The following is a 10,524-nucleotide window of genomic DNA, read 5'->3' as shown; positions in this document are numbered from 1 at the left end:
GCAGCTGGAAGAATGTGCTGCCTGTTAATTATTTACATTATCTGACTCACACAATAACAGCTGGCAAGCAACAGAGTCTAAACAGAACCCAGTACCCAGATAACAGAACCCAGTGCCATGTTTATGTAGGTATAGGAGCATAGTATGTAATCTCTTGAAGCCAGTGCCTTCAGAAGTGATTAAATAATACGCGATATAGGGACTGATTTGGAGTACATCCTGTATTGGGATGTCTTAAGTAAATGGGAGGTACTTTTCTCTGTGCAGGTGTACACAAGATCTCTAATGCTTGCACTTTTATAATGTGGCAGAAAAGAGCTAGAATTACTGCTTGAGTAGTTAGTCTAAAAATCAGTCAGTCAAGTCAGCTGTCACCTTTGAAATGTGACTGTCCTGGCTGATTTTGAGAAGAAAATAAAGATATTAGTTGTCAAATCTCCGTTGGTGTTCTGACATGTGCAGATTTGTTCCCCATTTCTTCAACGGTGTATGAATACAGATCGCATAAGCAACAGCACCCTCATTCCAGGTAGTGGGAGTATGACTTACTACCAGAACTGCTTTTAGTTCTGGACAACTTGTGATTGCTGTTTTGCTGAGAAGGCAAAACAGTAAACTAAACCCACTTATTTTGTCCTTTCAGCATCTAAGCCTTTTCAGTCTGTTTCCCAGGGTTCCAGGTTTCAGTCTGTTTCCCAATTTCCTCTTGGTTCCTTCAGTACGTATCTTCCCATGGGACTATTGTGAGGAGTTCTACATGTGCTCATTTTTTGCTTGGGGATGCAGCGTTAGTGGGTCCTGTGAGGTCTTGATCCATAATGAGTCATTTGACCCCTCTCATATTTTGCCTTAGAGAATGGAAGGATCACACAAACATCCTTTTAAGGAGCCAGCATGCTCCTTCAGTGCCAAAAGGAAGACAGCTGACAAGCTGTGGCTCTTAAAACCTCTACGCCATTTTTTTAAGAGGAGGACGTTCACTCTTAGGCTCTTTGCATTATTTCAGTCTCTAAATGCAACTTGAAGTTTCACTTAGTCAAATATGCTTTATTTCCTCCCCTGCCCTGCCAAGTTGTAATGCTTGAACAGTGGAAATACTGTGTTTTCCCCAGAGGCAAGTAAAGTCTTGTGAAGGACAAAGTATCTGGGAAACGCTGGGATGAAAGGGAAGTTTAGGAATTGCATGGCATAGTTTTCAAATAAAAATCCCAAGATGTTTTTTAATCTTACAAAGGAATGGTCTGCTCCATTTCCTCCATCCCCCATGATTCATTTACTTTGCAACTTGTAGTTAGTTAGGTAGATGTGTACTGTATTGTATGCTTATTGAGAATATGCAACTTAAGTTACACTATCCAGGCTGAAAATACTAGGGAAAAGCAATGATAAGATAATGATAAGATGATCTGATTGAATACAGTGCTGTTTGTAGCATCTGGCTGTCATATTTCTATTTGCTTGTCTTGTACGAGCATTCTGACAATTAATCAATATTGATCTGACGCTCTGAATGTGCAAAGGATTGGATAGAGTAAGTGCCAACACGACCGTATGCCTTTTGCCAGAACTGGATGGGCTCAAAAAAACATTTGGCTTTTTAAGTTGTACAAATTTTCACTAGGTATAGTCTTTTCTCAAAAAGGAAGGAAATAATAATGCAGTAATATTTTGAGGGCTATGAGCAAGACCCTTTTTGCTATTCTTGGTACTCATATTCAGAAGAAAGTGGTAACAATGCATATTCAGGCCATTCATTTTTATCCATGTTGACAATATAGTCAAAAATTTTCTACTGTTCACAGTAAAATTAAGGCTAACGTGCACTGCTTATTGACTGTAAAAATCCTCTCATGCACTTCCAAGGGAAGATTGGGAAGTCTTGCTGTTCCGTCTACTGTCTATTCATCTCACAAATTACATTGGAATAATTAGATTGAAATTTCCTAGTTATTCACAAACCAGCAGAGGATGGGCAGTAACATTGGAAACTGTCCCAAAATTGCCCGACTAGTTCTGGTGCTGTCAGCATAATTCAGTCTCTGTAGCAGTTCAGTGCTGCCAGTTTTTGCATATTGCTAGTCAAATTTACTTTAGCAATAGTTGCAGAGGAGAGTTGTGTGGAACTGCACACCCCCACACCCCCCTGGCCCCCGCCATGTTCCGGGGTGGGTTTAAAAAAAATAGCAATTCTTGGCCCCACACTGCCTTGGCAATCCCATCTAGTTTTCCTTTTAATGTTTTCCACATATGGTTGTGAAATCCAGTGTCTGACTTCTTTTCTAAATATAGAATAATCATTCTTTCAAATATGATTGATGCAATAAGCCTCACTTGTTTTCAAGGCCTTTCTTTCTCCTTTTGCAATATAATGAAGTATTGAGCATTCTTCTATTGTCCATTTCACATAGTCACTTTTGAAGTAACTTTATTCTTTTGTTGTTTTACTGTATATTGGGAAGTATCTCCTTTTCAGTTTTGAAACAAAAAACATAATAGCAAAGAGCACTTTCCCTTACCAGTGGAAGAGTAGCCATGCATGAGTAGCCTGTGCCCCACTATGAGCATAGAGCTTGTTTTTTTACACAGCTGTGCTTGTTAGTTTGTTAGGATTTATAGAACAAAAGCGGTGCTGATGGTATTGGCAAAGAGCAAGCTTACTCTTTTCTTAGCTGAATTTTGAGCTTTTGTCTCTTCCACTGTACTACCCAGCTGTAACCTCCTTATGAGATTCTACATTATTAAGGTGATCAAATGCAATTACCTTTAAATGAATGATTTAGCATTCTCTCTCTTTAATGATGTGAGATTTTGACTCAGAGGTGAAAAGTGACTGAATGTAAGTCTGGATTGTGAAAAAGCAAGTAAAGTGAATGAGTTTGATTTATTTTTATTTTTATTTTTTTTAAATTATCCCCCCCCCCCCGGTGAATCTTCATGTGTTTGTTATCTACACAAAAAGCAGGAAACAGCCTATGATTTTAGTAATATGCTTAGAACAAAATTTGAGGTTTTGAACAGCTTTCATGGCTTTGGCAGTGTTTTCCATTGTCAAATTTACAATTACTTATTACATAACTATTCAGAAGCAATTCCACCAGTATAGATTTCAGTTTTAGCGGCCTGTAACACCCCCAAACCTCTCCACTTCTTTTGGTACGGGAAAGAATATATAATGTCGCATTAGGGAAGCAAACTAGTAAATGGCACTTTAAAGCAGACGGCTTTATTCATAAAGAGAAGCAATTATACACGTCTGCAACTAGCAGTCACAACTGATGATGGTCTTAAAAAAGCAGACTTCTTCTTGGGGGGTGGTGGTGAGATACAATAATATAAAGTTATTTTAAAATTGCCCCTTTTTTTTTTTTTTTTTAAGTTAGACTCAACAGGTTTCATCCTGGTAATGTAAATGTTCTTTTGAATAACTAAAACCACGTTTGAAAAACCAGTGTGCAATGACGAGCAATTTTGAATAGACTGGTGAAAAATCCAGGATTACATAATGAAAAGGATTGTTTACTTTCTATCATTATGGATTACCAAAGCACCTCAGATTTTGAGCCTATGCTGTTGCGTATTATGTATTCTGTATCTGTATAATGGAATTAATTACATTGTTTAGTATCACATTGTTTAGTATCAGTATTTAGTATCACATTGTTTAGTATCAGTATTTAGAGCTCTCTTTTCTTTGTCAATAATCACGTGCAATTAGTGACATAAAGATCTGGAAAACTGCCAGAATTGCAGTAAGAAAATAAGGCTGACTTCTTACGTGATTTCCTGACTAGCGCTTTCCCAGGCTGCAGTAAACCTGCATATAGCATTCAAAAACATTATCAACAACATTACAGAATGAAGCCCAGTACAATTTAATATCTGAGACAGGATGAAGTGATTAAAGTAAAAGTCTGAGGATACAGTGTCAGTGGAATAGTCAGAAGGGACGTGTATTCCTAAATGCTTATATAGGAATGTTGCAAGGTTTTCTGTGTGTCTTTGATGTAAAGGATTTCAAGAGTTAGTTTGCCACTAACAATTTGTTGCTTTTTCTATTGGGCTCTCAGCAGGACTGATAAAATATTGAGTTTTGCATGCAGATGGAAAGGAACTTGCTTCATGACATTAAGTTTTAGGAGTATGGTGTGGGTAGAAGATATGTGTTGCTGGTTTACTCTCAGACATGTGGTCAGACCCTTTTGCTTGAACCTCCCCACATTCTTCAGGATGTGAGTGGGAGTATTCTACCATACATGAAAACCTTAAACGACTCCTGTGACAACTCTTACAATGCGCCTCTGATACTGTTGGTTTCTAAGATTTTAAATTTATGTCTAGGTAGGATGGACATGGAGATCTACAAATGCATGGAGAAGTACGCAGTGCTTTTGAAATCTTCTAATGAAAGAACTGTGGTGTGAACTGCGACGTGCAAGCTGCAGAAGAGTGACTAAAGGTAATAGTAACAGATTATGGCTCCAGATTAATAGTGTGTTGTATGCTGTGCCTTTAGCTTTCTAACCTAATGTTTATGAAGTCAGGAAGATGAAATTTCCTTCTTTTAGTGGTATTTCTCTTCTGATGCAAGTAATAGTTGCAGATGCAATGGCAGAATACAAGAGCCCAGGGTATGGCTTTCCTTACCAAGCACATACATTGCTGTGTGGAGACACCAGTATTTGTGAGAGGGATATCCAGCTCTGTTGATCTGCTACGAGCAGTTCTGTCCGCTGCTCATTCAGAGTTTCTCCACTTTGGTAAGGACAATAAATTTTCTCAAGAATTTTGAACTTAGATAAGCCTGGGAAGGCCTACTTTTGGTTTTTGATTGGGCTACTTTTGCCTTCTTATGGGCTGTAGAGTTGACTGTGTGTGTTTTCAACCTCTCTTCCACTAGGCAAGAAGTCAAACCATGACTCTTGGTAGGGATGCAGACTTTCTGGTAAAATGGAATATCTGGTAGGATATACATCTCTTTTCATAGCATAAATTCTTAGGAACAGAGGAAGTATAGAGAATATAAAGATACCAGCATCAAGGTGCCCATGCGGCCCTGATACAATTATCAGGGAAAGGAAATGTGTCTGGAGTGTCTTCCTAGTCATGTTAAAGCTATACCTCCTGTATTTATGAGTAAGCTGCCTAATAGTTTATGCCCAAGTGTCTCAACAGTACTGCAACCAATCTTCTCACCAGGATGTAGGCACGGTCAGGAATGCATTACAGGGTGACAGCATCTTCTGTTGTAATAGGCAAATTTTTACCCTCTGCAACTAAACCATGAACCTGCAGAGGGAGAGAGGAAGCAAAAATGCATAGCCCAGTTGAAGCAAGCGTTGATTGCTGCTGTTATCTTTACGGGCTTTATTAGCCCAATATACCCATTGCTTAAAAAAAAAAAACCCAATCAATCACCCCCCCCAACCAAATCTTAGTAGTGAGAGTGGATATGTTACAGACAAACTGTTGACACATCATGGTTCAATTGTAATACAGTTACAACTTGCCTGAACAAAGGGAAGTATTTTTTTTCTACTTGACTGCTTAGCACACAAACTCAGAGCTGGCAAAGCTGAAAAAAAGTGTGTCTTTAAGAGGAAATAAACCAGAACAGCTTATTTAGTAGGAAAGCAAGAGGGGAGTTTTACTTTACAATCTCCTTAAGGGACAAGGTTGGGGAAATCCCCTAACATTGTTAGCATGACACAAGATCTTGTGTTTTAAGACTTGCAGAAAGGTATCACATGTGATGACTAATCTCACTTGTCTTTTCTATTTGTCTATCACTGGAACTGTGATGTTTGGGGACAGCTGGTGTTCTTAGACCTAAGCCATCCGATGTTTGTTTGTTCCATATAAGCCTACAGACTGAGCCAGCTAGGATGGCAGTGAAGCTAAACTTGAAGAGTAGAGTCTTGTTCCTAGTGAACTGAGAACAGTAGGACTTGTCAAGGGGAGTTGTCTTATGACCTTGGGCCTCCTGGAGCTAGGAAAGAATAATTGTACTTTTGCCTGAAGAGAAAGATGTACATTGAAGTCATGTTTTCAATTCAAATGGAGACAATGAAGCTCAGTAACTTGACTACATGTACATCTGGGTTAGTGGCAGAGATGATTCTTACTTGCAGTATTTTTCGCCTATATCGAAAAGTTGGTTTTAGGTGACCTCCCACTAAAAGGTAAATAGGCCTTTTGGGAGCTCTCCTTTTCCCTTTTTTGTAGTTGAGAGAGGTCTGCTGGGCACAGTGTTAAGTTCTGCTTCCCGTATTGCTAGTGAGTTTTTTTTCTAATCAGATTTTCTAATTGGATTTCAGGTTTTTGTACTGAAAGTTTAACTGTTGAAGGATAATGTGAGAGTGTCTGAAACTGAATAGAAAAACATATGCTGGGACTGTTTTATTTAAGAGATTCCTTGCTTGCCACTAAGGAATAAGAGGAATCTAAAAAATGTATTTCACTTAGCCTTAAGTGTCATGAATGCTGGAGGAGGTCCCATAAGGGGGATGGAGATATTTTATTCTATCAATTTGTCAAACTGATCACTGTTTTGCTCAGAGGGGTTATTTCAGTGAAGAATGGAAGTCAGCTCTCAAGGGAGATGAAAATGAATGATGTGAAGAGATACCTGACTCATAATTAATTCTGTTCTACAGGTGATCATGCACAATATTATATAATATCATACAAATGTAATTTGAAGGCAGTGTGTGGTGACTCACAAATTCTGTATTCTCAGCCTTTATAAGGCATTCCATTAAGTGATTCTTCTCCTCGTAGATGCTGAATTACTTCAAGTAGCAAAACCACTTATTCTGTTTTGTGTCAGATATCCTCCTGGTTGTTAAGTATAACTCCTGCATGTCTCCATCTACTTCAAAAGTAAGTCTCCACATGATTCAAAGACAAAAAGGAAGGAGAAACTGGAATATTTTACAGGAATATCTTGTATTCAATGCATTTTCAGAATCCAAACTCCCCTAAAGTGTATTTCAGAAGCACTTGCCTGTTGAGTCCTTCCACTGTGTATATTTTACCATGTTTATTGAATTATTGTCACTGTCGATTTTAAAAGCCTTAAGGCCATTTCATGTACAAAGAATTCATGCTGAGGTCAAAGCAAGTTTAATAACACTTCTTGTTGAATTCTAAAATATAGGAGGATCATTCTGCATGAGTACTCAGCAGCTGTGAACTGTTTTAATGAACAGAGCCTTATTTCTATATGACTACTAAAGCAAATAGTGTTTGTGAACATATGTGTTTGTACAGCAAGTAGAAGTCTCTTTTGCAGGCTTTCTGCACCTCTGTACCTTTCAAGTACATTTTTCCTCACGGGAGGTAGCCTGGAGCTTATGGAATGATTTTGTAGTGCAAAGATGCCAAGCACTAGCTAGTAGAGATTTTTCAAGTGCAAGTGCTCACAGCTGCAAAATCTGTTTCCATAACTTTACTATGGTTACTGTGCTCCAGAAAACACTTCTGTATGTTCACTAGCAATGCATCAGTCAACACCAAACCTGCAGCAGCAAGTATAACTGTGAAGTTAATCTTACAGAATGCATAGGAAGGAGGAAAAAATGTATATGCTTTGCCTCAGCGTCTACTCATCACCACATTTATAATTCAAGTTTGTAATTAGAATTTGAGATGTACTACCCCCCAGAAACAGTACTTATCATAGTGATAGTTGAAGTTGCATATATCTGACATGAACAATAAATGAATGCAGTTAATATTTTACAAAGTAAACAACCCACAAGAGAACTTCTCATTTATGATTATTGCTGACGTTATAAACTTTCCAAGAAGTTCGAGAGATGTTCCATTATAGTTTTCTCATTTTATGTATTGATAAGCTTCCAAAGCACACGGCAATTAGATAAATTGTCTATTCAGTGTTCAAAGTGAGGGGCTGATACAAAGCTTCCTAAGCCAGTTACGGGACAGGTAAGACAAAGACTGTTAGTCAGATCATAGTGAAAATGGCTGGAATTTCTAGCCTTGAGGAAGGTAAGGCAGAAATCATCTTCAGTTGAACATATATAAATACATACAAAGGAAATGCTTAGTATTTAAAACACACAGGACAGTAAAGATTGTGCAGAATTGATTATGTACATGTTTAAGGAATGTACAAATTTTGCAAGAATTTTAAGCAAGGAGCTTGCCAGTTCCAGTGATAAAACTACTGTAATTTATTACTTCCTCCAGATTAAAGAACTTGGAGGGTTTTTGTAGATTTTAGAATGTCTGTTGAATGTTAGATTTTTAAATTGCAAAGAGAACAAGTAAAGTGTAAAGCTTATTGGAAGCAGACAGCATTGTGCAGAACATTCATTTTTGCTCTTCTAATCAATATATGCTATTTCTTAAAATCTGCTTATTTACTGTAAAGTATGCAGTGTAATCATTTGATACTGTTTTTGAAAACTTAGCACTATCCCATCCTTAATATGTTACTATTTGATTTGTACATTTACTGCATTTTTTTGCTTTTCCTTTGAGTTGAACATTGGTTGACATTACATTTCACATATAAGGAATGTCAGTCTTCCATATACTTAATACATAAAATCTTTCAATAAATAAAAGTTGAATTTAAAACTGAAATTGAAAGGCAGTAAAACCAGTTGATCAAATTGCATATAAGTGGTGCATTAAAGGCCAATGCACTGTGAAAGCATGTGAGGCAAAAAGTCAAAGGCTACTCTGGAAAGCTGAGAAAGGGAAAAAAGCACTCCTCTGCACTCTTCAGAAAGCCCCTTTATTCTTCCATCCCGAAGAAAGGGTGTAAATTAAATCCTTGCTGAACTAATAATGCAGCCAGGAAAAAAAAAATTGCAGATTTTTGTTTAACCATTTAACATGCACAGAGATTACCTCAGTCCACAAGGCCTGGGGAAACTAATCTAAAAAGCCCTCTGGGGACACTTTGGTTGGAGGGAAGAGAAACTGGCACAGCAGTAACTCCTAGCGGGTCCTCTGCTGGTGAGTGGCCTGTGAATCTCTTCTTTTGCTTCCTACCGTTCTGCACTGAATTGGAAATTTTACATCCTCGGGCCCAGATACATCCCTGATCGGAGAGGGCTGCTTGCAGGAGGGAAGAAAGCTTAATGAGATTTAGTGCCTAGTCTGGTAAGTCTCCATGTGACTCCTTGCTTTTGACCCCAACCTCCTAGTTATTTCGGTAAAGGAACAAGCTTTGTATGATCAGGAACAAAGAGGCAGATCTCTTCTGTGCATTATTTTTAAAAAAGAAACAAGGAAAAATAAAACCAGACTTAACAGAATTTGTCCTGTGCTGGCACAAGGCTTCTGAGCAGTATCGAGAAAACAATCTTTTGCCACCCCAGGAATAAAGTATTTTGTCCTCGTTCACGAAATGGCGAAGTGTGGACTTGTAGCAGAAGCAGAGCAGTTCTGTTAAGCATCACGCTCCCTACAGAGTGTGGGGTATTGTGATAATTGAGCTCTGCAGAGCCAGTACTGTACAGCTCCAGTTCTGTACCCGCTCGTCTCCTTTACTAGAATCCCCATATCCAGCTATGAGACAGAATCATGCTGCAGGCCAGAGGGACAGGAAGAGGCGTGCGTATCCATCTTTTAATGCAGTACATGCTGTTGAGATGGTTTGCTCCCCTCAGAGCCTCTCCTTCCAGCTGTGGAGGTACAGGGCAGGGCTGGGCACACGAGCAGCAGCAGCATTTGGCTGCTCCCTATGGGCGTCAGGGTTCCTGCTTGGTCTCTGTGCACTGAATCAACTGGAGAGGATGCCATTGAGGGGGAAGGTTGCTCAGCCAGCAGCAGGGTTTTTGAGTATTTCTTTTGCTTGTTTTTAAAATTGGTCCTGACTGCAAAGCTAAAAGCTTTTTCAGCAGCTGCAGAAAGCTACAGCCTTTAGCTCACAGCCGAGTCTGTCATTTTGTGTTATATCATGCACTATTCTAGGAGGTATCAGGCAGCAACAGAGAACTTTGCCGATGATTTCATAGCACAGTTGGTTTTCTAACTTGATTCCTCAAGGGACCTTTAAGGGAAAGGAAGCGTGCAATAAAATCAAGATGTTAAAATGTATTACTAACTATAAAGTGCAGTATTTATTTGGGTTAATAAAATGCAAATTTGCTGTTGATCCTTTATACTGAAAGTGGTTTTGGTTCTGCAATGAGATCTTTGTTTTAGAACAGATGAGAAGTTGCAACTGTTCACGCTTGTTTCAAGGCCTCACTGCTGATTTAACCGATTCCTGCTTCCCAGTCTCACTTTGTCATTAATTTGGGAATTTTTATCCTGAAGGAAACTAGCTATAATATTTTAGCTGAAGATTATTTCCCTGCTGAGGAAGTGGTGTTATGGAAGGTGTCTAACTGCTCTTAACAGGTTTTAAATTTTCAACTTATATAAAGGTTGTAATCTGAAGTCAAAGTCCACCTTTCATCTTGAAATACCTTATTAATGCGGAAATGAAATACAGTTATCTCAAGTGGAACAAAGCTACTGAGCCCTATGCTGCCACAAACAGTT

This window comes from Platalea leucorodia (assembly GCF_965183815.1).
Source record: "Platalea leucorodia genome assembly, chromosome: 9".
NCBI lineage: Eukaryota > Metazoa > Chordata > Aves > Pelecaniformes > Threskiornithidae > Platalea > Platalea leucorodia.
Note: the sequence above shows the minus strand (reverse complement) of the source record.